The sequence below is a fragment of the Tursiops truncatus genome, chromosome X, assembly GCF_011762595.2.
Source record: "Tursiops truncatus isolate mTurTru1 chromosome X, mTurTru1.mat.Y, whole genome shotgun sequence".
In the NCBI taxonomy this organism is placed as follows: domain Eukaryota; kingdom Metazoa; phylum Chordata; class Mammalia; order Artiodactyla; family Delphinidae; genus Tursiops; species Tursiops truncatus.
Genome location: NC_047055.1, coordinates 43869432 through 43897171, shown reverse-complemented (window position 1 = coordinate 43897171; position 27740 = coordinate 43869432). Strand labels below are relative to the sequence as shown.

The 27740-nt window shown below is 41.1% G+C and overlaps 1 protein-coding gene and 1 pseudogene across 17 annotated transcripts in view; both read right to left on the bottom strand.

Annotated features, from left to right (window-relative positions):
• Positions 1-27740, bottom strand: part of SYTL4 (synaptotagmin like 4) — a 203744-nt gene that overhangs the window by 147207 nt on the left and 28797 nt on the right. For all 17 annotated transcript variants that reach the window (XM_073799499.1, XM_073799504.1, XM_073799503.1 and 14 more), the window contains one exon: positions 21032-21201. The gene's annotated coding sequence lies outside the window, so the exon portion shown is untranslated. The remainder of the gene's footprint in view (positions 1-21031; positions 21202-27740) is intronic.
• LOC117310185 (uncharacterized) lies at positions 79-27274 on the bottom strand (annotated as a pseudogene).

Sequence of the window (27740 nt, the reverse complement as noted above, 5' to 3'; positions counted from 1 at the left end):
TAGGAGGTTCCAGCCATCAACCCCCCACAGAAACATTAATTTTAGCAACCAACTACAGATGAAAACACCTTTATAGGAGTCTAGGAGGCCAGTGGAGAAGTTTCAGCACCATGGTGAAGCAAAAAATCAGAACAGATGCATTGAAGAGGGTAAGAAGAACAGTTTCACTTTATTCACATCACCCTTCCCTCAGTGTGGCACAGCTCAGTGCCAAGAGAGACCTCCTTGGCCCTCGATTTTTCCCTCAAGGGAAAGTAAGGGGAAAATGAGTGCCCAATTTCCACAGCCTGTGGCACTATGCCCAGGAGGCCCACTTTTTCTCTTCCCACCAAGAACACAGGGGGATCAGCACATCTGAAGCATCTGGGGGCAGCTAGGAGCAAGAAAAAGTGAGGGCTGTCAGCAGCCAGTGCAGAGAACTCAACAACTGACACATCCTACTAGCCAGCTCATGGACTCCACCAGGAGCCCCACCCGCGAGCCCCATGGGGTGTGTAACCTGCAGAACACCCCACTAGGTGACACATGCCCCCAGCACTCTGTGCACCACCACCACCACCCCACACCCCATAGCTGGGAGAGAGAATAATGTACTAGGTGAGAGCCTTGTGATATGGGTCCCGCAATAAAATCCAAAGGCAGAAGTTCCCAGTATAAAGTATTCATCAGAACCTCCCACAAGAAACCCAGGCATTTGTACCCATTCATGGGCTATCTCTGCTATATGAGTCCTAGTGGTGTGGTTAAAGGCATCTGTGAGCCAAGAGCTGTTTGTCCCTGGGCACAGAATAACCAAGGTGGCCTTGAAGGCTACTCCAAAATCACTCCTTGAGGAGCAATTAGGGCAGAAATATGGGCGGGGCATCCAACTGAAGGGAAGCCCTGGGGCAAAGATGTTGTTGTTACCTGGAGTTGGCTGAAATTGAATATATCAGCAGAGTAAGCATTTAAGGTGGGGTACAGCAACTGAAGACCGTATGACAAGTCCAGCAATTTGATTCCCGGTGTGTGGGTAGCCCATTGAATAAAAATGTTGGTGGTCTTTGTGAAGCATTTCTCTCATGATTAATGATATTGGGCAACTTTTCATGTGCCTGTTGGCCTTCTGTATGTCTTTTTTGGAAAAATGTCTATTCAGATATTCTGCCCATTTTTTAATCAGGTTGTTTGATTTTTTGATGTTGCGTTGTATGAGCTGTTTATACATTTCGGATATTAACCCCTTGTTGGTCATATTATTTGCAAATATTTTCTCCCATTCAGTAGGTTGTCTTTTCATTTTGTTGATGGTTTCCTTTGCTGTGCAAAAGCTTTTAAGTTTAATTAGGTCCTAATTGTTTATTTTTGCTTTTATTTCCTTTGCTTTAAGAGAGATCCAAAAAAATATTGCTACAATTTACATTTCTTCGGAAAGAGTGTTCTCTTTGGAAAGAGTGTTCCATCTATGCTTTCCCATTCTTTTTTCTTCATTCTCTTCTGAGTGGATAATTTCATATAACTTGCCTTTGACTTCACAGATTCTTGTTTTTGATCAAATCTGCTTTTAATGCTCTGTATTGCATTTTTCATTTCATTCACTGTATTCTTCAGCTCCATAATTTCTGTTTGGCTCTTTTCTATGATTTCTCTCTGTGTGAAACTTATCATTTACCTCCTATATTTTTTTCCTGGTTTCTTTTGTCTTTCTGTGTTTTCTTATGGGTTATTGAGCTTCCTTAAAACAACTATTTTGAATTCCTTATTGGGCAAATCACAGGTCTCCATTTTTGGGGGGGTCAGTTACTGGAAAATTATTGTATCCCTTTGGTGGTGTCATTATTTCCTTGACTTTTCATGTTCCTTGAAGGCTTATGTTGCTGTCTTCCTATTTGAAGAAGCAGTCAGATCCTCCAGTCTTTACTGACTGGCTTCAGCTGACAAATACTATCTGTCATCTGTGCTAGTGATTCTGAGACTTTCTCAGACCTTTTCTGTAAATATGCCTACTCCACACTTCTTGTTCCCTGGTGTGGGGGAGGAGGGGTAATTATTAAGATTGTATACCTTCCCTCAATCCTACAAAGCCAGGCTGGGTGCGACAGCCTCCCATTTGCTTTCCCTATGGCAATGCCAAATGTTCAATTTTGTGTGCTTTCTCACAGTCCAACAGAGACAGGACAGATTTGTGTGGGTGTTCATTAACCATTTGCAAAACTCATATGTGTTTCCCTTGGGGGTACATGCAGGGAGCAAGCCACACAGTGAGGGTGTGTGTGAATGAGGAGCATGGAACATTGAGGGTAACTGTGGACCAGTTGGGGAGATCCACATGGAGGCATCCCCAGCAGCTTGTGGGTGGGCTTCGTGATGGAATCAGTGGAAGTGTTAGTAGGATCTGTGTCCTTTTGATGCCCTCCCAAGAACCCTGGCTGCTGTTCTGCCAGCCCTTCCCCACTGTCCAAACATGCAGCACACTTCAGTATTCTGGATGGGATAAGAAAGAGGTGGGCTTCTTTGGCAGCATTCCACACAGCTGAGGAATCTTGTCTTTCACTCACTCTTACTTTCTCCGTGGGAGAAATCACAGGTGGAGAGGGTCTTGGTACTAAGCTGTTCCACCTTAGGGAAAGGGTTATGCAAGTGAAGTGAAGCTTTTCCTCTTACCCTTTTCAATGTGTCCAATTTAAATTATTTTTGCTCCAGTGGTGTGCTGGAACTTCTCGCTGGACTCCTGGACTTCCACAAAGTCACTTTCATCTGTGGATGATTGGAAAAATTGGTGTTCGGGGTTTGGGGGGGAAGATGGTATAAAATGCCCATTCTATCATTTTGCTGATGTCATTCTGAATCCCATAAGTTCTGTTATTTTGTGGGTTTGTTTTCATTTTGCTCAGATACTTTCTAAATTCTTTTGTGATTTCTTTTGATTATCTGATTGTTTAAGAGTGAGTAGTTTAATTTCCACATATTTGTGGACTTTCCTATTTTCATTCTGCTATTGATTTCTGGTTTCATTCCATTGTGGTCAGAGAAGATACTTCGTATGATTTCAGCCTTCTTAAATTTGTTTTGTGGCCTGACATGAGAATGTTCCTGTGTGCTTGAGAAGAATGTGTATTATGCTGCTGTTAGATGGAATGTTCTGTATATGTCTGTGTATGGTTAGGCCATTCAAGATGGCTGCTCTCTTGCTCTCTGTACATCTCCTGCTTGACCAGTCCCTGCTTCACTCACATGACTATCCAATCCTCTTAATTATAAGACTTAATTAGCCCCTGGTAACCGATGAGCCAACCTGATGTCAATTCCCCCTATAAATGGTAGCCTCCTTCTCCCCTGAGTAGTGAAGACTGCTACCACGTTCTGCCTGCAGTCTGCTGCACACAGTGGATTGTCACTCCAGGACCCTTTGTGTAAGATCCCCTTGTCCAATAAACTGTTTATGTCTCTGTCGCAGTCTCTGGGCTGTTTCTTCAGTCTCGAGGCTGGGTAACTACAAGGCTTTGTAGGCCTTCGGGGTGCAGCCCAACAGTCTGTTAGATCCACTTGTTTTATGGTGGTGTTCAAGTCGTCCGTTTCCTTGATCTTCTCTCTGGTTCTTCTATCCATAACTGAAATTGAAGTATTGAAGTCTTCCATTATTATTGTATTACTGTCTATTTCTCTCTTCAGCTCTCAGTGTTTCCTTCATATATTGGGGAGCTCAAATGTAGGTACCTATATATTTATAATCATTACATCCTCCTGATGAATTGACCCTTTTATCATTATATAATGTCCTTTTTTGTCTCTTTTAACAATTTTTGTCTTAAAATATTTTGTCTAAGTATGGCCACCTGCATTCTCTTTATGCTCCTGTTTGCATGGAATATCCTTTCCATCCTTTCATTTTTAGTCTATGTGTGTCCTTAGACCTAACATGAGTGTCTTGTAAACAACATCTTGTTAGATCTTGTTTTTCACTCCATTCTGCCAATCCATGTCTTTTAATTGGTGTGTTTAATTTATTTACATTTAAAGTAATTACTGATAGTGAAAAACTGACTACGGCCATTTTGTTCATTGTTTTCTGTATGTCTTATAGTTTTTGTCATTCTTTCATCCCTTGCTTCCTTCTTTTGTGTTTGTTGATTTTTTTTTGTACTAACATGTTTTGATTCCCTTCTTACTTCCATTTGTGTATATTCTTTTTTTTCACACAGAGTATCATTTATTACAAAAGATTCAGATTTTAATATTATCCTTTGGGATATATACATATAATATATATTTTTAAAATAAAATTTCTATATAATGATTGTAAAATAGTTTAATTTTGCTATTCCTCATCTTTTCATTTCAAAACACTTAAATGATTTCCAAAAATTTGCCTCTCAAATAATTGATTTCTCTGTGGGGTTTTTCATAGTTTTCAAGAGTTTGAATATTTCATCAATTTTATCTTCAGCCAATTTTCAAAACCATTTTAGAGATATGGTTTCTCTTTTCATCATCAGAGGCCATTCCATCTGCAGGATAGAAAGATATTTTAAAAGAGCAGAAGAAAATTATTTGAATTCCTATTATTTTGATTCTGTGAAGCAACAACTGGCAACCTTTCTTCTTTTCTAGGAGAGAAAAGCGCTCTATAAATATTATTTCACTCTATTTCAGTGGATTCATGAGATGAGCCGTTTGTGTATATTCTATAGATACATTTTGTTTGTGATTACCATTTCATTTACATAAATCATAAAATAATAACAAAGTATTTTAAACTGGTAACAACTTAATTCCCAATCATACATAGAAACTCTAAATCTTAAATCTCTGTCCCCCCAGCTTCACATTATTGATGACACAAATGATCTCTTTTTATACTGCACATCCATTAACAGATTTATAATTACTTTTTATGCTTTTGTTTTTTAAATTGCATATTAGTTTTAAAAATGATTTATACATTTACATTACTATAAGATTCTATATCTATATATTTACCTTTACCTGGGAGTTTTATATTTTCATATGGGTTTGTGTTATTGTTTATCATTTTTTCACCTCAACCTGAAGGGACTGCCTTCAGCATTTTTTTTTTTTTGGCTGCACCACACGGCTTGAGGGATCTCAGTTCCCTGACGAGGGATTGAACCCGGGCCCCGGCAGTGAAAGCGCCAAGTCCTAATCACTGGACAGCCAGGGAATTCTCTGTCTTCAGCATTTCCTGTAGGGCAGGTGTAGTGGTGATAAACTTCCTCAGCTTTTATCTGGGAAAGTCTTAATTTCTCCTTCATTTTTGAAGGACTGTTTGCTGGACATAGTATTCTTAGATGGAAGGTTTTTTTTTTTTTTTTTCCTAGCACACTGAATATATCATCCCACTTCCTTCTAGCATGCAAGTTCTCTTCTAAGAAATCCACTGATAATTTAATAACAGCTCACTTTTACAGGCATACATTGGAGATACTGCAGATTTGGTTCCAGGCCACCACATGAAAGTGAATATCACAAGAGAGCAATTCACACAAATTTGTTTCCCAGTGCATATAAAAGTTATGTTTACACTATACCGTAGTCTATTAAGTATGCAATAGCATCATGTCTAAGAAAACAATGTACATACCTTAATTTTAAAATACTTTATTGCTAAAAATTTCTAACCATCATCTGAGCCTTCAGCAACTCAATCTTTTTGCCAGTGGAAGATCTTGCCTTGATGTTGATGGCTGCTGACTGATCAGGGTGGTGCTTGCTGAAGGTTGGGGTGGCTGCGGCAATTTCTTAAAATAAGACAACAATGAAGTGTGCTACATCGATGGACTCTTCCTTTCATAAACGATTTCTCTGTAACATGCAATGCTGTTAGACAGCATTTTACCCACAGTGGAATTTCTGTCAAAATCGGAGTCAATCCTCTCAAACCCTGCTGCAGATTTATCAACTAAGTTTTATGTAATATTCTAAATCCACTGTTGTCAATTCAATGATCCTCATAGCATCTTCACCAGGAGTAGATTCCATCTCAAGAAACCGCTTTCTTTGCTCATCCATAAGAAGCAATTCCTCATCTGTTCAAGTTTTATCATGAGATTGTAGCAATTCAGTCACATCTGCAGGCTCCATTTCTTTCTTTTTTTTTTTTTTAATTTTGGTTGTGCCAGGTCTTAGTTGTGGCAGGTGGGCTTCTTAGGTGTGGCATGTGAACTCTTGGTTGTGGCATGCATGTGGGATCTAGTTCCCTGACCAGGGATTGAAAATGCACCCCCTGCATTGGAAGATGCATTCTTAACCACTGTGCCAGCAGGGAAGTCCCTAGGCTCCATTTCTAATTCTAGTTCTCTTACTATTTCCACCACATCTGCAAGGACTTCCTCCACTGAAGTCTTGAACTTCTCCAAGTTATCCATGAGGGTTGGAATCAACTTCGTCCAGACTGCTAATGTTGATATTTTCACCTCTTCCCATGAATCATAAATGTTCATAATGGCGTCTAGAATGGCAAATCCTTTCCAGAAGGTTTTCAATTTGATTTGCCCATCAGAGGGATCACTATCTATGGCAGCTATAACCTTACAAAATGTATTTCTTAAATAATAAAATCTGAAAGCCAAAATTACTTCTTGATCCATGGGCTGTAGAATGGATGCTGTATTAGCAGGCATGAAAATATGAATCTTGTTGTACATCTCCACCTGAGCTCTTGGGTGACCAGGTGTATAGTCAAATGAGCAGTATATTTTGAAAGGAATCTTTTGTTCTGAACAGTAGGTCTCAACAATGGGCTTAAAATATTTGGTAACTCATGCTGTAAACAGATGTGATATCATCTAGGCTTTGTTGTTTCATTTATAGAGCATAGTCAGAGTCGATTTAACATAATTCTTAAGGGCCCTAGGATTTTCAGAATGGTAATGAGCATTGGCTTCAACCAAAAGTCACCAGCTGCATTAGTCCCTAACAAGAGAGTCAGCCTGTCCTTTGAAGTTTTGAAGCCAGGCATTGGCTTCTCCTCTCTAGCTATGAAAGTCCTAGATGGTATCTTCTTCCAATAGAAGTCTGATTAGTCTACATTTAAAATCTGTTTTTTATCGTAGCTACCTTCATTAATGATCTTCGCTCAATCTTCTGGATAACTTGCTGCAGCTTCTATGCCAGCACTTGCTGCTTTGCCTTGCATTTTTAAATTATGGAGACAGCTTCTTTTCCTAAACCTCATGAACCAACCTCTGCCAGCTTCAAACTTTTATTCTGCAGTCTCCTCACCTCTCTCAGGTTCATAGAATTAAAGAGAGTTAGGGCCTTGCTCTGGATTAGATTTTGGCTTAAGGGACTTTTGTGGCTGGTTTGATCTTTCCAGATCACTAAACCTTTCTCTATGTCAGCAATATCTGTTTTGCCTTCACTGGAGTAGCACTTTTAATTTCCTTCAAGAACTTTTCCTTTGCATTCATAACTTGGTTAACTGTTTGGCACAAAGAGGGCTAGCTTTTGGCCCCTCTTGGCTTTCAACATGCTTTCCTCATTAAGCTTAACCATTTCTAGCTTTTGATTTAAAGTGAGAGACATGCAACTCTTCCTTTCACTTGAACACTTATTGTAGGGTTATTAGGCTTAATTTAAATATTGTTGTGTTTCAGGGATAGGGAGGCCTGAGCAGAGGGAGAGAGACTGGGGAACAGCTGGGCAATGGAACAATTGGAACACACACAACATTTATCAATTAAGTTTGCCAACTTATATGGGCATGGTTTATGGTGCCTGAAAACAATTACGATAGTAACATCAAAGATCACTGATCACAGATCACCATAATAAATAAAATAATAACGAAAAAGTTTGAAATATTGCAAGAATTACCAAAATGTAATACAGGGACACAAAGTAAGCAGATGCTGTTGAGAAAATGGTGGCAATAGACTTGCTCAATGCAAGGTTGCCACAAACCTTCAATTTGTAAAAAATGCAATTATCTGTGAAGCACAATAAAACAAAGTGCAATAAAACAAGGTAGGCCTGTATGTCATAAGCTGCTCTTCTCTTTCTTCTTTCAAGATTCTCTTTGTGATTTTTGACAGTTCAATTAGGTATGTCATGGTGTAATTCTCTTTATATTTATCCTAGCTGTTGTTTTTCTGAGCTTCTTGAATTTGTATGTCCATTTCTCCTCAGACTGGGGAACTTTTCAGCCATTAGCTCTTCAAATAGGCTCTCTGTCCCTTTTTCTTTTTCTTCTCTTTCTGTGACTCCCATAATGCATATGTTGTTCTACTTAATGGCGTCTCAGACTCTGTTCACGTTCTTCTTTTTCTTCCCCCTCCTTTGCCCGGGTAATTTTGAAGTCCTTTAATTTCACTGATTCTTTCTTCTGACTGGTCAAATCTACTGCTTAATATCTCTAGTGAAGTTTTCAGTTAAGTAATTGTATTGTTTAGTTCCCCAATTTTATTTGTTGTTTCTTCATAATTTCTAACTCTTTGTTGTTATTCTATTTACTTCATGCATTTTTTCCTGATTTCATTTTAGCTATCTATCCATGCTCTCATTTAATTTGTTGAGCATCCTTATGGCAGTATTTTTAAAATAAATTTATTTTATTTATTTATTTTTGGCTGCATTGGATCTTTGTTGCTATGCATGGGCTTTCTCTAGTTGTGGCGAGCGGGGGCTACTCTTCGTTGTGGTGCGTGGGCTTCTCATTGCGGTGGCTTCTCTTGTTGCAGAGCACAGGCTCTAGGCACGTGGGCTTCAGTAGTTGTAGCACGTGGGCTCAGTTGTGGTTCATGGGCTCTAGAGCGCAGGCTCAGTAGTTGTGGTGCATGGGCTTAGTTGCTCCGTCGCATGTGGGATCTTCCCTGGCCAGAGCTCGAACCCATCTCCCCTGCATTGGTAGGTGGATTCTTTACAACTGTGTCACCAGGGAAGCCCGTTATGGCAGTTTAAAAAAAAATATTTGTCTGGAAACTCATATATCTCTGTTTCTTTAGGGTTAGTTTCAGGATGTTTAATTTGTTCTTTTGATTGGACCACGTTTCCCTGTTTCTTTGTATACCTTGTTATGTCCCATTAGGACTTTGGCATTTGAAAAATCAGCCACCTCTCCCAGTCTTTGTGATCTGGTTTTGCACATGGAAGACTTTCCTCAATCACCCAGGTAGAGATTCAGGAGACCTTCTAAAACTTTTGGGGGGATACATTTTCTCTGGGCTTGTGTGTGTAATCTAATTGAAATTTGACGGGTTTTACTCACAAGCACCACCTGGTGTCAATATATGGTACTGCAGCCTCTTTGGTAGTATACTAAGCCACTGTGCTGGAGCGACATCTAGCGTCTGTTTGTGGTACTGCACGTTGATCTCTTGTTCTCGAAGTCTCCCAACCTGGTATCCTTTTCTTGTCAGAGCTTAGATTCAGGCAAGATAAAAACCAGTCTCTTGGTAGCCCCCTCAAAAGTCAGAACATTGGGTATGTTCTACTCTTCTCTTTCTCTCCCCAGGGAGATGTAGGGAGTTGGGAGTTTTCTCCGAATAATGCCTGTGCTGGGAGGAGGGGCTCTAGTGAGTGTGCACCATGAATTTCTCTACCAGTCTTTGAATCATAAAATATTTGGTCCTTTGTGACTGGCTTCTTTCACATAGCATAATGTTGTTAAGGTTCATCCATGTTGTGTCATGTGCTGATATACTTCACTGCTTTTAACATTTGAATAATATTGCATTATATGGATATGTCACATTTTGTTTATATATTCATCAGTTGATGGACATTAGGTTGTTACCACTTTGGGGCTACTATCAGTAATGCTGCTACGAACATTCATGTACAAGTTTTTGTGTGAACACGTTTTCAGTTCTCTTGGGTATATACCTACAAGTGGAATTCCTCTATGTTAACTCTATGCTTAACCTTTTGAGGTTTTGTTTTATACAGAGGCTACACCATTTTCCATCCCTACCAACAATGTATGAGGATTCTAATTTCTTCATATCCTCATCAACATTTCTCACTGTCTTTTTTATTATAGCCATACTGATGTGTGTGAAGTGGAACCTCACTGTTGTTTTGATTTGTATTTCTCTAATGACTGAGGATGTTGAGCAATTTTCAAGTGCTTATTGGCCATTTATCTATCTTCTTTGGAGAAAAATGTCTACTCAAATCCGTTGTCCATTTTTAAATTGGCTCCTGTCTTTTTACTTTGAGTTGTAAGAACTCTTACACTCATGTAAGAGTTCATATATTCTGGATACTAGACTCATCAAATATATGACGCTTCTCCCTTTTGTGAATTTATTTTTCACTTTATTGATAGTGTCATTTGAAGCAACTTTTTAAAATTTTTGAAGTATACTTTATCTCTATTTCCTTTTGTTGCTTTTAAGTATCATATATTTTTTTTAATGGCCTAATCTGAGTACAGGAAGATGTACACCTATGCTTTCTTGTCATAATTTTATAGTTCTAGCTCTTACATATTGGTCTCTGATACACTTTGAGTTAATTTTTACATATGGTATGAGACAGGGGTCCAGTTGTTCCAGCAAGATTTGTTGACAAAACTGTTCTGTTCCATTGAATTGTCTTAGTACACTTATTGAACGTCAAATGACCATAGGTGTACTGATTTATTTCTGGACTCTCAATTTTATTTCATTAATCTATATACCTATCTTCATGCCGGTATCACACTGCTCTAATTACTGTAGCTTTGTAGTAAGTCATGAAATAGGGAAATGTGAGTCCTTTGACTTTGTTGCTCTTTTTCCAAGATTCTTTTGGCTATTCTGGGTCCCTTGAATTTTCATATGAATTTTAAGTTTAGATTATTAATGTTGGAGAAAGAAAAGCAGCTGGAATTTGGATTGGGATTGAATTGCATTTGTAGATTATTCTGGAAAGTATTATCATTTTAACAATGTTAAGCCCTCTAATCCATAAACATGGAATGTCTTTCCATTTATTTAATTTCATTCAATGATATTCTGTAATTTTCAGTATACAAGACATGCATTTCTTTGGTTAAATTTATTGCTAAGTATTTTATTCTTTTTGATGTTATTCTAAGTAAAGATATTAATTTATTTTTGGATTGTTAATTGCTAGAGTATAGAATATAACTGATTTTTTACACTGACGTTTCCTGAAATGTTTCTGAATTCATTTATTAGTTCTAATTGTGTGTGGGAGTGTATATAAGAAATACTATATATATATATATTTCTACTTCTTTCCATCCAATCTGGACATTTTTATTTCTGTTTGTTTCAGCTTTAATGAGGTATAATTCACAAATAAAAATTATATATATTTAAGGCATACAATTTGATGTTTATATATATACACACACACATTGTGAAATTATCACCACAATCAAGCTAATTAACATATCCATCATCTAATATAATTACTTTTTTATGTATGTGGTGAGAACACCTCTTAGCAAATTTCAAGTTTACAGTACAGTATTGCTAACTATAGTCTTCATGCCGTACATTAATTCTCTAAGACTTATTTATCTTGCATAACTGAAACTTTGTACCCTTTTCCCATCTCCATATTTCCCCCTTACCCTAGCCCCTGGCAACCACCATACTATTCTCTGCTTCTATGACTTTGACTATTTTAGGTTCCATATTGCATTAGACAGGGTTCTTCAGAGAAACAGAATCAATAACATGGATATAGACATAGCTATAAATAAGAGGAGACTTATAGGAATTGACCAACATGATTAAGGAGGCCAAGAAATCCCAAGATCTGCCACTGCTAGCTGGAGAACCAGAAAAGGTCATGGTGTAATTCAGTCTGAGTCCAAAGGCCTGACATTTGGGGGACTGATGGTGTAAGTTCCAGTCTGAGTCTATAAAGGCCCAAGAACTAGGAATGCCTGTGTACAAGGGTAGGAGAAGATGGATGTCCAAGGTCAAGTAAAGAGAGTAAATCTGCCCTTCTCCTGCCTGGTTGTTCTATTCAGCCTTTCAATGGATTGGATGATGTCCAACCACATTAGTGAGGGTGATCCTCTTTACTCAATCTACCAATTCAAATGTTAATCTCTTCTGGGAACACCCTGTTAAAAAAGAAACAATAGGCCTCAAATGGAGTCACTTGTGCTAAGCCCCACATCAGCAAACCAAGACTTAATACCTAATCTAATTGCAATGTCAGCCTCTCCCAAGAATGTGACCTGTAACAAGTCATTCTGGAATTACCTGGTCAGCACTAGTGAGGTAATCTACTCGATAGACCATTTTTGTCCCCCATAGGAAGGTGATTTTGCCTGAGACAGTCCACTCTTGGCTAGAAACTTCCTTTTCCTGTCCCCTTCTGTCTATAAAAGCCTTCCATTTTGTGCAGCTCCTCAGAGCTCCTTTCTGTTTGCTAGATGAGATGCTGCTTGATTCATGAATCTTTGAAAAAGCACAATTAGATCTTCTGATTTACTCAGTTGAATTTTATTTTTTAACAACCCTCACAGACATACCCAGAAATAATGTTTTACCAGCTTTCTGGACAGCCCTTAGCCCAATCATGTTGACACATAAAATTAACCACCATAACTTCACCCCTTGTCAGCTTGGTACCCATACATATCTCCTTAAACCATACTGGATCTCCAAATAAAGACAATAACAAGACAATAACCATATTGGATCTCCAAATAAAGACAATAACAACTGACATGATATAGCTATCCTACAAGCAACTGAAAATGCACTAATCCCTTCCCCAGAAGAGAAGGAAGGGCACTTGAGTGATGCTTACTCTTCTCCTGATATCCTATAACTTATATACTATGATGTAAAATTAGCAATACTCAATTACTGATGTAAAGTCAATACAGCTTATCTTATATGATAAAAGAACAAGAAAGGAAATAAAACAAAAATATTTACTTAGTTTATGTATATATACACACACAAACATATGTATAACAAAATAAGGAGGAAATACTCATGACAATTATAGTCCTCATTTCTGTAACTGGTGGTGTGGTTGTAGCTGGTATTTATAATTACCTTCTTCTACTACACATCCTGTATTCCCTTTGCCTTCAGCAAGCACCTCAGCTGGTCATTGTTCTTTAGCTGGCAGAGTAACCCTAACTTTCATTCCTGAAGCGTCTGGCCCATTAGTAGTCTTGCTTGGATTCGTTTGTTGTAGCTTTCCATTGACTTTGACCACAAGGCATGGTAATACTCAGAGATGCCCTAAGGCATCTCCTGTATTCCAGACACACTCTTCCTCACTTCCACCACGTAGTAGTAGTCCAATTTCTCCTTGATAGTCAGGATCAATCACCCCAGATAACACCATAACTCCTTTTTTTGCCTGTTGATTCAGAGCCCAAAGTGGCAGGGTGACAGTCTTAATTTCCAGTTCAATGCAATCATTGTCATGTCTCCTGATAGAAGCTTTCCTCCCTCTGACACTAAGACCTCTAGGCCAGCAGAAAATAAAGTCATGAAAACAGGAAGCTAGCGGGTCACTATGGATAATAGTGACTGGTGCACTTTCATTTCCACCTGCTTGATTTCTGGACCTGTAAATCCTGGCTACTTGAGAAACAGCACCATATAGTGGATACTAATTAAGTGCATATACAGCTTTCTGGAGAAACTTGCCCCAGCCCTGCAAGGTACTGCCACCTAGCTGGTGCTGTAACTAAATCTTCAAAAGGTCATACCACTGTTCTATTAAGCAAGCTGCTTTAGGATGGTGGGAGACATGGTAAGACCAGTGAATTCCATGAGCTTGGGCCCACTGTCACACTTCTTTTATTGTAAAGGGTTGTTCTTGATCAGAAGCAATGCTCTGTGAAATATCATGACGGGGATAAGACATTCTATTAAGTCCACAGATGGTAGTTTTGGAAAAAGCATTGCATGCAGGGAAGGCAAATCCATATCCAGAGTAAGTGTCTATTCCAATAAGGACAAACACTGCCCCTTCCATGATGGGAGCAGTCCAATGCAATCAACCTGCCACCAGCTAGCTAGCTGATCATGCTAGGGAATGGTGCCATATCAGAGGCTCAGTGTTGGTTTCCTCTGCTGGCAGATTGGGCACTCAGCAGTGGCTGTAGCCAGGTCACCCTTGGTGAATGGAAGTCCATGTTGCTGAGCCCAGGTATAACCACCATCCCTGCCACCATGGCCACTTTGTTCATGAACCCATTGGGCAATGACAGGGGTGGCTAGCAAAAGAGGCTGAATGGTACCGACAGAATGGGTCATCCTATCCACTTGATTATTAAAATCTTCCTCTTCTGAGGTCACCTTTTGGTGAGCATTCACATGGGACACAAATATTTTCACGTCTTTTTCCCATTAAGAGAAGTCTATCTACATACCTCTTCCCTAAATTTCTTTGTCACCAATTTTTAAATCATGTTCCTTCCAAGTCCCAGACCATCCATCCAAACCGTTGACCACAGCCCATGAATTGGTATATAATCACACATCTGGTCATTTTTCCTTCCAAGCAAAGTCAACAACCAGGTGCACTGCCTGAAGTTCTGCCCACCAAGAGGACTCCCCTTCACCACTGTCCTTCAGGGATGTCCCAGAGAGGCGCTGTAATGTTGCAGCTGTCCACTTCCAGATGGTGCCTGCATATCTTGTAAAACCATCTGTAAACCAGGCCCAAGTCTTTTCTTTCTCTGTCAGCTGATTGTAGGAACTCCCAATGAGGCCACAAGTACAGGCTGGGAAAGAGAAGGCAGTGTAGCAGGAGTGGGGACCATAGGCATTTGGGCCACTTCTTCAGGTAATTTACCTGTGCATTTAGGGCCTACCCAGGCTTGATCATATATATACTACTTTCATTTGATGACGGAGTGTTGCTGTGCATGCCCAACTTTACGGCTTGGTGGGTCAGATAACACCCAGTTCATGAGGGGCAGCTCAGGTTTGATGGTAACTTTGTTGCCCATGGTCAAGTGTTTAGTCTCTAAGGCCCAGTTGGAAGCCAAGAACTGATTCGCAAAAGGAGAGTAGTTATCTACAGATGAGGGCAGGGCATTGCTCCAAAATCCTAAGGGCCTATGCTGTAATTCGTCCCACAGGGGCTTGCCAAAGGCTCCAAACACTAACTCGATCTGACACTGCCACTTCCAACACCACTGGATCTGCTGGATCATGTAGCCCAAGTGGCATAACAGCTTGCACAAAAGCCCAAACCTGTTTCAGAGCCTTCTCTTGTTCTGGACCTTACTCAAAACTATCAACTTTTCAGGTCACTCAGTAAATGGGCTAGAATAACACACCCAAATGAAGAATATGTTGCCACCAAATCCAAAGAGACCAGTTAAGCATCGTGCTTCTTTCTTGGTTGTAGGAGGGGCCAAATACAACAACCTATCCTTCACCTTAGAAGAGATGTCTCGACATGCCCCATACCACTGGATCCCTAGAAATTTCACTGAGGTAGAAGGCCTCTGAATTTTAGTTGGTTTTATTTCCCACCCTCTGACATGCAACTGTTTCACCAATAAGTCTAGATTAGTTGCTACTTCTCACTCACTAGGTCCAATCAGAATAATGTTATCAATGTAATGGACATTGTGATACCTCATGAAAGGGAAAGGCAATCAAGATTTCTGTGAACTAAGACAGAACTGGAGAGTTGATATACTTCCGATGTACGACAGTGAAGGTATATTGCTGGCCTTTCCACAAATTGCTTCTGGTGGGCCTTATGGACAGGTATGGAGAAAAAGATTATTTGCCAGATCAACAGCTGCATACCAGGTACCAGATGATGTGTTAATTTGCTCAAGCAATGAAACCACATTTGGTACAGCACCTGCAATTGGAATTACTACCTGGTTAAGCTTGTGATAATCCACTGTCATTCTCCAAGATCCATCTGTCTTCTACATTGGTCAAATAGAGTTTAAGGGGGATGTGGTGGAAATCACCACCCCTGCATCTTCCAAGTCCTTGATGGTAGCACTAATCTCTGAAATCCCTCCAGGAATGTGGTATTATTTTTTATTATTACTTTTGTAGGTAGAGGAAGTTCCAATGGCTTCCATTTGGCCTTTCCCACCATAATAGCCCACACTCAACAGATCAGGGAACCAATGTGGGGATTCTTCCAGCTGCTATATATATCTATTCCAATTATGCATTCTGGAAGGAAGGAAATAACCACAGGATGGATCTGGGGAGCTACTACACTCACTGTGAGGTACACCTAAGCTAAAACTCCATTGATTACCTGACCTTAATAAGCCCCTACTCTGACTGGAGGGCCACAGTGGTGCTTCAGGTCTCCTAGAATCAGTTCTAGTTTAGATCCAGTGGCCAGTAGTCCCTGAAAGGTCTGATTATTTCCTTTTTCTCAATGTACAGTTACTCTGGTAAAAGGCTGCAGGTCCCTTTGGGAGAAATATTAACAGTATAAATTTTCACTAGTGTACTGGGATCCTTCTTCAAGGGGACCCAACCCCCCCTTCATTCAAGGGGTTCTAAGTCTACAAACTGTCTTAAGTCTTGGAATTGATCAAGGGGCTGTGACTCTCTGTTTTTATGATTTGAGTTAGATTTTTGTTCACTTGATCTAGAACTTTTCTGCTTATACAGATCAAGTGAAAATCTAGTAGGCTTCCTATTTATTTCACTTTTTAGAACACTAACTAGCCAGCACCATAAGTCTGCATGAATCAGACTATTCTGACTGCTGCTTTGTCTCTGCTGTCCATTATGGTAACCACACTCACCTTCCCTTTGGTGATTGAATGCTGCCACTTGGCCCCTGCCACGCCAGGATCAAATTACTCCTACTGCATTTAGGTTTTTCCATTGAGTGGCTGCAGTTCCCACGGTAACGTCTCACTTACAGAGATGAGCAATCACGGAGATCTTCAAGGATGCTAGGACTCCACTCACCAAATTATTTCTCAAAGTATTGGTGAAAGGTATGTCTTCTAGACCAGCGGTCCCCAACCTTTTTGGCACCAGGGACCGGTTTTGTGGAAGACAATTTTTCCATGGATAGGGTTGGGGGGGGATGGTTCAGGCGGTTATGTGAGCGATGGAGAGCCGCAGATAAAGCTCTGCTTGCCCGCCTGCCGCTCACCTCCTGCTGTGTGGCCTGGTTCCTAATGGGCTGCGGACAGATACTGGTCCAAGGCCTGGAGGTTGGGGACCCCTGTTCTAGACACTCCCAGTATGGATGAGTAGGTCTTAAATGACAAATCCACTCTAACATTCCAATCTTTCTAAATCTCTGAACCCCTTCCTCTACATTAAACCAAAGGAGGTCAGGCATTTCCAATTCACATACCGTGGGAAATTTTTTGTCCATGTTTCAGTCAGATAACCAACCAACCAATTAGAGGCCTTTCTAACTTCGTCAGCTACATTAAATGCAGGATCTCTGCTTAGTGAGCTGTTAGAGGAGGTAACTGAGAGGATGTGAGCACTGGTTGACCCATGACCTGGCCCAGGAAATCAGAGGCTCCTTACCCGCCTCTGCTGACCTTGGGATGTATGTTCTGTTCATGTGTTGCTGAGACTATCTGGACTGTGTATGTGACTGACCTCCATTAAGGGAGGTTGATGCAGAAAACTACTCATCTTGCGACCACCCAAGACAAGCCTCATATATAGGTTCCTTTGTTTATTAAAAACACAATCTACCAATCTGGAGTGCTCTGCCTCTTTCTTTGGTCTCTCCTTGCCTTCTGTTAAATGGGGGCTAGTTTTGAATATCACCCAGGGAACTCCCAAGAATTGCAAACCAAGAATTGCAAACCAACAATTGGCAAGCCAGCCAGAAGACGGAAGAAATGGGTCTTGGGAAAGAGGCATCGATAGGGGAAATCCTGAGTTGGCCATTGACCTCTTTGTGGGCAGGGGTGGTACATAGTTAGATGTCTGTGGACTGCTGCATGACTACAGGGACATCCCAAAAATGCTGGCTGGTTTAATGTGTTTGTTTGAGGAACTACACACAGTGCACTGCAGCAAAGAAAGGAAACAAATGGCTGCAACTGTGGGTTGGTCTCTACTGTTGGCACTTCATCTGGCCACTGATGCCCAACTAGAAGCTGAAGCTCAAGTTAGACAGCTGGAAGAAGAGCTGAGGGTAGAGAAGGATGTGTGATTGTTCACTGCTCTGCTAGCTTTGGGGCAGAGCAGGATAATAAGTTGAAGACAATAGCATGCCCGTTTTGAAAAGCTAGGAGGGCACAAGCTGCTGCAGATTAAGGTGTGAGACAAAGGCTGAGACACTAAGACGTGGAATCCCTGGGAAAGTGAGGAGAACAAAGGGGAGAGTGTTGTGGTTACTGACAATGAAACAAGACGTAGCTGTACACCATCTGACCCCTAATACAAATGAAAAATTTAAATAGTTATTACCCAGATTTCTGATAATAGAGAAATATACCCCAAAACTCCTAAGAGAAAAACTTGCATTCTTTCTCTTCCCATTGAAGTTGTAAGTCTTACAATGTCTTTGAAATGTAAATACCCCAGGAACTAACTAAAACACTGCCCAGGATTGCTCGAGACTGGAGGGGGGAAAAAGGCGGCAGAAGAGGCTTTTTAAAACACATACTGCTATAGAAGCTCCCTTGCCCAAAATCAGTCCACAGCCTCTATATGATTATTGTTCAAGGGCAAATACAAATCTTAAGTCTTCTCCACAAATATTAGTAAAAAGCTTTATCCATTTGAGTGGCTAATCTTAACTTGTTCTGTCTGCCAGACACATTTGGATTCAACTATTATTTATAAACTAGTGAGTTTTGTATTGCTGTACCTGATTCATGGCTAAAATTTTTAAATGAAAGTTATATGGTCTCTGTTTGTATCTGTCTGTATGCTTTTGTATGTCTATTTTTACCTGTTATATATGATATATTTCTACATCCGAATGGTATTGCCAAAATTAATTTATAAAAGAGCTCTATTTAATTGGTGAAGAAAAAAAGCTTTAATATCAATAGTGTACTTAGGTAAAACTAAAATTTAATTTTCTTTCATCTTTGAGAAGAACAAACTTTCCTTGAACTATTGGTTTGTTCTTGATAAGATTATGAAAAGTTTTTCTTTACCTTTTAAGTAATCTACCTAGAAAACAAAGATTCTGTGTTTTATCAAAATAATTTTCTGCGCTTCATGTTGTCTTTATCAGTTCTTTCATTACTTAAGAAAACTGAGTCTTCTCTGTTAAAAGAGCTAAGATTTTTTATGACTATGTAACTTTCTGATTTTGCCTTCAAAGTCCTTAACTGACACTTTGGCTAAATAGATAACTAAATATTATTTCACAGTGACCTATAATACTATTTAAGCAAGTCTTTTAAAACCTTTTTTGATATTTTTGACAAACTTCCCCAAAATTAAATTCTAAATGAAGTCTTTTTGACTTCAAACTAACTTTGGGATTTTCCAGAGGGTCCCTGGAACATCTGAAAGATTTGTCCTCTCTCCTGATAAGAGAGATATTAGGGACTTCCCTGGTGGCGCAGTGGTTAAGAATCCGTCTGCCAATGCAGGGGACACGGGTTTGAGCCCTGGTCCGGGAAGATCCCACATGCTGCAGAGCAACTAAGCCCGTGCGTCACAACTACTGAGCCTGCGCTCTAGAGCGCATGAGCCACAACTACTGAAGCCCACGTGCCTAGAGCCTTTGTTCTGCAACAAGAGAAGCCACCGCAATGAGAAGCCTGCGCACTGCAACAAAGAGCAGCCCCTGATCGCCGCAACTAGAGGACGCCCGCGTGCAGCAACAAAGACCCAATGCAGCCAAAAATAAAAAGAGAGAGAGAGAGAGAGATTAAACTAATTAGACTTATTTGATGTGTTAAATTTGATATGTTAAATTACTCTACTGACCACAGTAGAGACCAGCCCACTGCAGAAGCCATTTGTTTTCTTTGTTTGCCACAGTGCACTATGTGTAGTTTCTAAACAAGCATGTCAAACCAGCTAGCATTTTCAGGAGGTCCCTGTACTCAAGCAGTGATCCACAAGCATCTAACATATGGTCCACCCCTGGTCACAGAGAAGTCGTGACCAACTCAAGATACCTCTTTTCCCCCACAGATGCCTCTTTACCAAGACCCATTTCTCAGGTCTCCTGGCCGGCTCATCAACTGTTGGTTCAAAAACTGGCCCCCATACACAGAGGGCAAGGAGACACTGAAGAAAGAGATAGAGCATTCCAAATTGGTAGGTAGCAGTTCTAATAAGCAACAAAACTTATATACAAGGCTTGTCTTGGGCAGCTGAAAGATGAGTAAATCTCTGCACCAGTCCACCAGAATCTTAAAAGTTTATATAGAGGCATTAACTAGGTTCAGTCACATACACAGTCCAGATGGCCTCAACAACACATTGCTCTTTCAAGGCTGCATCCTTGAAAATGGCTCCTAGTGTTGGAACAGTGAATAGAATGTACATTCCAAGGACAGGGGAAGAGGTGAGTAGCCTCTGATTGCCCAGGTCCAGCCATGGGTCAACCAGTGGTCACGTCCTCTCAATGACCTCCATCAACAATAATTCTAGTTATTTTAAAAATGATGTTACAGAAATAACCAAATTCTCTTGTCAACTGCATTACAATGAACTCTCATCAGATCTTTAACCATGGCCATTTTAAAGTCTTTTGTCATTTACAGTTATTTTTTTACTCTGATGCTTTTGCAAAAGTATTCCTGCAAAAGTGCTTCATATTCAAGGAGATTCATGGAAAAGACTGACATATACAGGCTTCTGATAAAGAAGATTATACCACTGAACTGAATAAGAATTCACAGAACTCTAAGGAAAAAAAGGATGAATTTATAAAACTGCTAACCAAAGCCAGGATTCAGAAACTCTTGGTGAGTAATCTTATTTTATGGCAACATACTTATTTGCATAAGTTCAATAAGAATCTGTTTTCATTGAAACAGGACACAATTGGAAACTTGGTTATATTACCAAGGCTTTGATTGGAATGTCATATTTTAAAATGTGCATAGAATCAGATATGATCAGACAGCTTTAATGAACAGCATATTAAGAACTTCCCTTCCCATGAAGAGTTGGGTTGAGAATATGTTCTATCAACTCACCTCTGTTATTGCTCAAACTCCTATTTTGACTAAGTTGCATGCCTGTATGCAGCAGAGGAGCACCCTGTCCATCAGCCCACTGTCTCTGGAAATGCAGGTGCTACTAGGCCTGTGGAACATGTAGATCCTTCAAATGTCTCTGCCCTTATTCCTATGGCGGCCCCTGGGTCCTGTAGAGAGGTAATAGAAGAAATTCCCATTAATGCCTGGTGTACAGATGGATCTAGTCAGGGCAACCCGCCCACATGCATTTCAGTAGCTATTCAGCCCAAACTGACACCATCTGGATGGAAACAAGAATGAACCATAGCAGCCTATGTGCTGAACTCAACAATGTAGCTGGTGATCACTCATGAGCCCTGGCTATTAGCCCTTTGTACTGACAGTTGGGCTGTTCCAAAGGGTTTGACCTTATGTCTTGGATAATGGGAAACCAAGGGATGAATAATCACAAATAAGCCCTCATGGAGTCAGGATGTGTAGAAAGACATTTAAGTTCATCTGCAAGAGACTGAGGCAGTCCTCACTGTCTTCCACAGCAGACTGGGTGCATATAAAGAGTGGCCACTGTAGCACTCAGGTGTGATGGTGTATTACCAAGGATGCCAGATTGCCCTTGGAATACAGTGACTTGGCTAATGCAGCAACAACATGTCCTGTTTGTTCTAAACAACAGCCAAGGCAACTGCCAAAGGAGTCTGGGGCCATCCACAAGAGTTCCCAATTGGTGAGGCATTGGCACATTGATTATATTAGCCTCCTCTATCTCACTGAAGGTGCTAAATACACTTTGGTTTGTGTGAACACTGTATCTGGCCTAACCCAAGCTTTCCATTGTTGCCATGCAAACTAGGCTGCCACCATTAGGAGACTAGAGAAGCTGAGTACCATGTACAGATACCTTCATAGAATAGACAGTAACTGGGGGTTCACATTTCAAATGTCATGGTATGCAAGACTGGCAAAAGTACATGACATTCAGTGGAGGTTCCATCTTCCCTATAGCCCACAAGCAGCAGTGTTGGTAGAAAGGAAAAATGGAATATTAAACAGCAGATTAAATTACTAACAGGTAAAATGACCTTGGCTTAATGGACTAAAATATGGTCCCAGGCTTTATTACATTTGAAAGATCAAACAGTAGGACCTGTTTCCCCATATGCCAGACTGGTTAATACACCCAACACCGTGAAGGTATAAAAAGGTATGGAAGTCGTGGAAGACAACTATTGTTCGACTCTCATCATGGATCAACATGCTATGCTGCTGAGAACACCAAGCCCCATCACGCCTAGGGAAAGTGTTATCTACTGAAATTTGCAATGTTGCAAATCCCAATCATCCCACCAGGATGGGTGAGTTACTTTGCACCTCTGGATGAAGGAGAACTACTCAATCTCCACTGGGATCCCACCGTCCTACTGCAAGTCAGACCTACTGAAGCACAACATACCTAGAATGGAACATGCACCATTGAAAGAGGGGAGAAGGTGGAAGTCCTGGTCAGCATATCCCACCCGCTGTCTATCTCCTCATGCCTGACAGTGCTGCCTCCCCTGGCAACGTGTATAGTATGCACAACCAGGTCAGATTCCTAAAGCTGCAGTCATGTTAACATCTACATATCAGACAACAAGTGTTATTCCTATATGAGAAGACTTCCCGATACAAGTTCCTGCTAAATATCTGTCTTTCCAACCTTAGACTTCTGCTGTCCCTGTCCTGTGGTGTCCAGTCACTGGGTGGGCACAGTTTCCACTGCCAGGGTCATTTGGCCATTGTCTTTATTCCTAACATTAGCCTAGAGAACATTATAGCACACATAGAATCCCTTACTAGATTCACCAAACAAGACTTAAACGATAGCCAGCAAAGCCCTTCTTTACTGAACACTGACAAATATCTAAAGAGAAAAACCATCCTCTAAAATAGGATGGACTTGGACAGTATTACTGCCTCACAAGGAGGCACCCATGCCACTACCCAAACAGAATGTTCTATGTTCATACCTGATGAGTCTACTAATGTATCATCTTTATTAAATCACATGAGGACACAAGTGAATGCCCTGAGTGATCCAATCTCACTAGGGCACTTAGTAAATCAATGTTTTGGATCATGGGGTTCTTGGTGGGAAAAAAATTGTTACTTATATTGAGAATCATTATCTTTATCTGTATTTTCTCTTGCATGTGCTTATACTGTTGCTGAGGCAACTACCTCCAATGTAGCCAGAGAGCTACCAATTGAGCCACATCCATGGTATTAAAACTCTTTGCTGATTACTTAGAGACACTGCAGAAGAGGAGGATGTATAAGATTGTAAGAGCTGGTCACCAGGGATGGAGTATTAGAGGAGGTTATTGAGAGGACTTGACCTCCAGTTGACCTGCAAGCTGGACCTGGGCAATCGATGGCTGCTTACCCATTCCCCTGTCCTTGGAATGTACATTCTGCTCACCATTCCCACACTATGAGCTGTTTCAAGGATGCAGCCTTGAGAAAGTAACGTATTGTTGAGACAATCTGGACTGTGCACATGACTAAACTTTTAAGATGCTGGCTGGTGGGTGCAGAGATCCACTTGTCTTGTGACTACCCAAGATAAACCTCATATGTAAGTTCCCTTGCTTATTAAAACTGCCACCTACCAATCTGGAGTGGTCTCTTTCTTGGGTCTCTCCTTGTACTCCAAGTATGGGGGCCAGTTTCAATCACCCAGGGACTCCCAAGGTTGCAAACCAACATGAGCCCATATCAGTAAATTCGGCCTGATCCAACTTAATGTTCCTTCCACCATTACCCTACATTCTTAGTATACATTCGTACAATTTCCCCAGATTTCTGCTTATATAAATTAGAAAACTCAATTAGTTCATTTGGAGTGTAGTGCACTCCCTCATGGATCACACTTTGTACCTCATCTTTAGAGGCCTGCTGGGACCTGAGTATAGTTATAGGTCTAGAAGCAGAGAAGGGTGATGGGAGTGGACCCTGAGGGGTCTCACCATGATCTTGTATGGCAACTGCCTAAAGGGAGGCAATTACCATTTCTTCAAGCAATGCTATGTTAATCCCCATAGACAGGTGGAGAGGACCATACCACTGTAGGAGGGGAAACTGGGAGTGGAGATGCTGCTGCCGGTAGGGGTAAGGAGGCCACTTCTTCTATAGTTGGGAAAGACACTTTTCCTGGGGCTGAGGATATCAACTCAGCTAGGGGTAAGGAGGTCGATTCCACTGAAGATGGGGAGGCCGCTTCCACTGGGGGTGGGGAGACCTCTTCCACTGGCAAAGAAGATTTATCAGTATTTAGGGGCTCAATGTCTCCAGCTTCATCAGCGTCTTCCCACACATTTCCATCCCAATTTGCAGGATCCCATTATTTCGTAATCAATGCCTTCACTTTAACAGTAGACACTCTACAAGGCTGAGTTAAATTTGTGTTGTAACTCAGCCAATTACAAGGTGAAGTGCTGTGTTTGACTTTCAGCAATTTTAGCTCTGCTTCTACAGGAGATAAGACTCTTATTCAAGGCACACAGAGAAGCTCTTAAGTCATTTACATGACACTTGAGCTAGGTATTCAAATCCCTGAGCTTATCCTTTTCTTATACCACTTTGTCCAGCAACATTAGAAGCAACCAACCACATCATTTAATTCATTAATCTTCAAAAAACGTTGAAAAGTATCATTCACTGAGTCACTTAGCCTCTTGCTTCTTATAAGTGGTTGATTAGGAGTATATATTTTGTGTATCTCTATAAACAGTTCCCATCATGGACTATTAATGTTCTCTTTACTACTGGAAATAGAGTCATCAGTGTCTTTAAATCTGATCACATTAGAAGGCCAATTCCAGAAACAACAGAACCAAATTATTTAGGTCTATTACCCATTTTGAGTTAATTTTTGTGAAGGGTGTAAGTTCTGTGTCTACATTCATTATTTTGATAATTCTCTTCAGTGGTATGTGTTCCTTTCTTTTTAGTTTTTGTGTATCTATCGTAGGTTTTTAATTTGTGGTTACCATGGGGTACATATATGTTGAATACTACTACATATACTTCTTTTAAACTGGTAGTCATTTAAGTTCAAACACATTCTAAAAGATCTACATTTTTTACTCCCCTCCCCACATTGTTTTTGATGTCATATTTTATATCTTCATGCTTCTCCCTTTACTGTTTATTGCAGTTATAATTGCTTTTACAACTTTTTGTCTTTTAATCTACATGCTGGCTTCTTTAAATGATCTTCAATTCTTACTATATATTTGCTTTCCCTAGTGGGATTTTCCTTTTCTTATAGATTCTTCTCTCCCATTTAGAGAAGACCCTTCAACATTTCTTTTAGGGTATGTTTAGTATTGCTGAATTCTTTTAGCTTTCACTTGTTTGAGAAGTTCTCCTCCTATTCTAAACAATGAGCTTGCTGAGTAGAGTATCCTAGGTTGCAGGTTTTTCCCTCAGCACTTTGAATATATCATGCCACTTCCTTCTGGCCTGCAAAGTTTCTGCAGAGATATTAACTGGTAGTTTTATGGGGATTCCCTTGTATATGACTCTTTTTCTCTTGCTGCCTTTAAAATTCTTTTGCCATTTTATTTTATTTATTTATTTTTGGCTGTGTTGGGTCTTCATTTCTGTGCGAGGGCTTTCTCTAGTTGCGGCAAGTGGGGGCCACTCTTCATCGCAGTGCATGGGCCTCTCACTGTCGCGGCCTCTCTTGTTGTGGAGCACAGGCTCCAGACGCGCAGGCTCAGTAGTTGTGGCTCACGGGCCTAGTTGCTCCGCGGCATGTGGGATCTTCCCAGACCAGGGCTCAAACCCGTGTCCCCTGCATTGGCAGGCAGACTCTCAACCACTGTGCCACCAGGGAAGCCCCTCTTTTGCCATTTTAATTGTGGTATGTCTTGGTGTGGGATCTGTTTGGGTTCATCTTGTATGGGACCCTCTGTGCTTGCTATACCTCAATATCTATTTTCTGTCTTCAGGTTTGGGAAGTTTTTAGTGATAATTTCCTCAAATACATTTTCGATCCCCTTCTTCCTCTCTCTTCTCCTTCCGGGACCCCAATAATGTGTTTGTATGCTTAATGTTATCTCAAAAGATCTCTTAAACTGTTCTTTTTTTAACTTGTTTTTCTGTTTGACTTTCTTCTTGGATGATTTCCATTATTCTAACTTCCAGATCACTTATGTGCTCTTCTGCTTCATTTAGTCTGCTATTCATTCCTTCTAGGGTGTTTTTTGTTATTGAATTCCTCATTTCTGATTGGGTCTTTTTTATATATTCTAGTTCCTTGTTAAAATTCTGTGTTCACCTTTCTCCTAATTCAATTAACATTCTTACTACAATTGCTATAAATTCTTTATCTGGTAAATTGTTTTCCATTATTTGCTTTTTCAGGGTTTTCTCTGCCTTTTCCTTTTGCTTAACTTTCTCTGCCTCTATGAGTTTAGGTGAAACAGTTACCTACTGTGGTCTTAAAGGGGTGTCCTTACATGGGAGCATCCTTATGCAGGCTACGTGTGCCCAGTGCCTTTGGTGGGAGAGCTGGATTTGACGTGGATGCAAGTCACATCTTTCCTCAGGGTGTGCTGGCAGCTATCGCCTTGGTAGGAGGTGGGGCTGGAGATGGAGGTGCTAGTGCTGGAGCCAGGTGTGAGGTAGGGTTTCCCCTCTGCTCAGTGGCCATCACTGCCCTATCAGGGACAGGGTCTGCTCCCAAGTTGCTGGAGCAGAAGTCCTGAGGGTCAGGCCCAAGCTGGCTCTGTTCCCTTAAGTGTGTGCTTTTCCCTCTGCCAGGATTGGGACCCTTGACCCAGAGGAGGAGGAGTGCTGAAGCAAGGGGGTCCCCCTAGTGCTTTCAGTTTCACCACAAACAATGGTCCAAGCTGTCTCTGATGCACTACCTGTGCAGGTATCCACATTGTTTCCCTCACTCTGCTCACATGGAGTATTGGGTCCAAGTCCCCTTTGTCCCTCACAGCCAATCACTCCCCCTAGCCTTTGCCACCCCTGCCCTATTGTGGAGCCACACCACAGGGCAGGGGGTCCCATTTGGACTCTCAGCATGCATCTGGGGGTGAGCTGTGGTGGACTGGCCACTGTCAGAGTTCTGGGCTGCTTCTGATGTGCTGCTTGAGTAAGCACCAACAATGGCCACTGCCGTCCCACCCAAACGTTGCCCTGGGACTGAGTCACTTCTGCATCCTTCTGAGCTTTCTCCCAGACCATGGCAGCCCTAAATCCAGTCCTGTGCCGCAATGTGGAGTAAGCGCGGGCTGGAGCATTCACATGGCTCAGGCTGGGGCACTTGCTGAGGCAGTAGCAGGAAACTGGCAGCCACTTGAAGAGTCCTTACTCTGGCCTCTCCGCCCTGCTTCAGGGGCAAGCCAGCACATATGCATGCCTCAGGTGTGGAGTCCAGGCTTCCCTAGCCCTCCTGTTAGTTCCAATGGTCCCAATCAGTCAAGGGCGATCATCTCCCCTGCGCAGGACCCCAGGACTGGGGCATCCAATCTGTGACTTGACCCACTCACTTTCCAGGGTGAATCTCCACCCATGGAGTCTCCCTTTTCCCCTGAGTCCCCTCCCAGGGACACTGGTTCTGACCTGATCACTTCTCTTCCCTTCCTATCTGATTATGTGTGGATCTTTCTTACAGCCCTGGTTGCGCATGAGTCTTTCTGGCAGTTTCTAG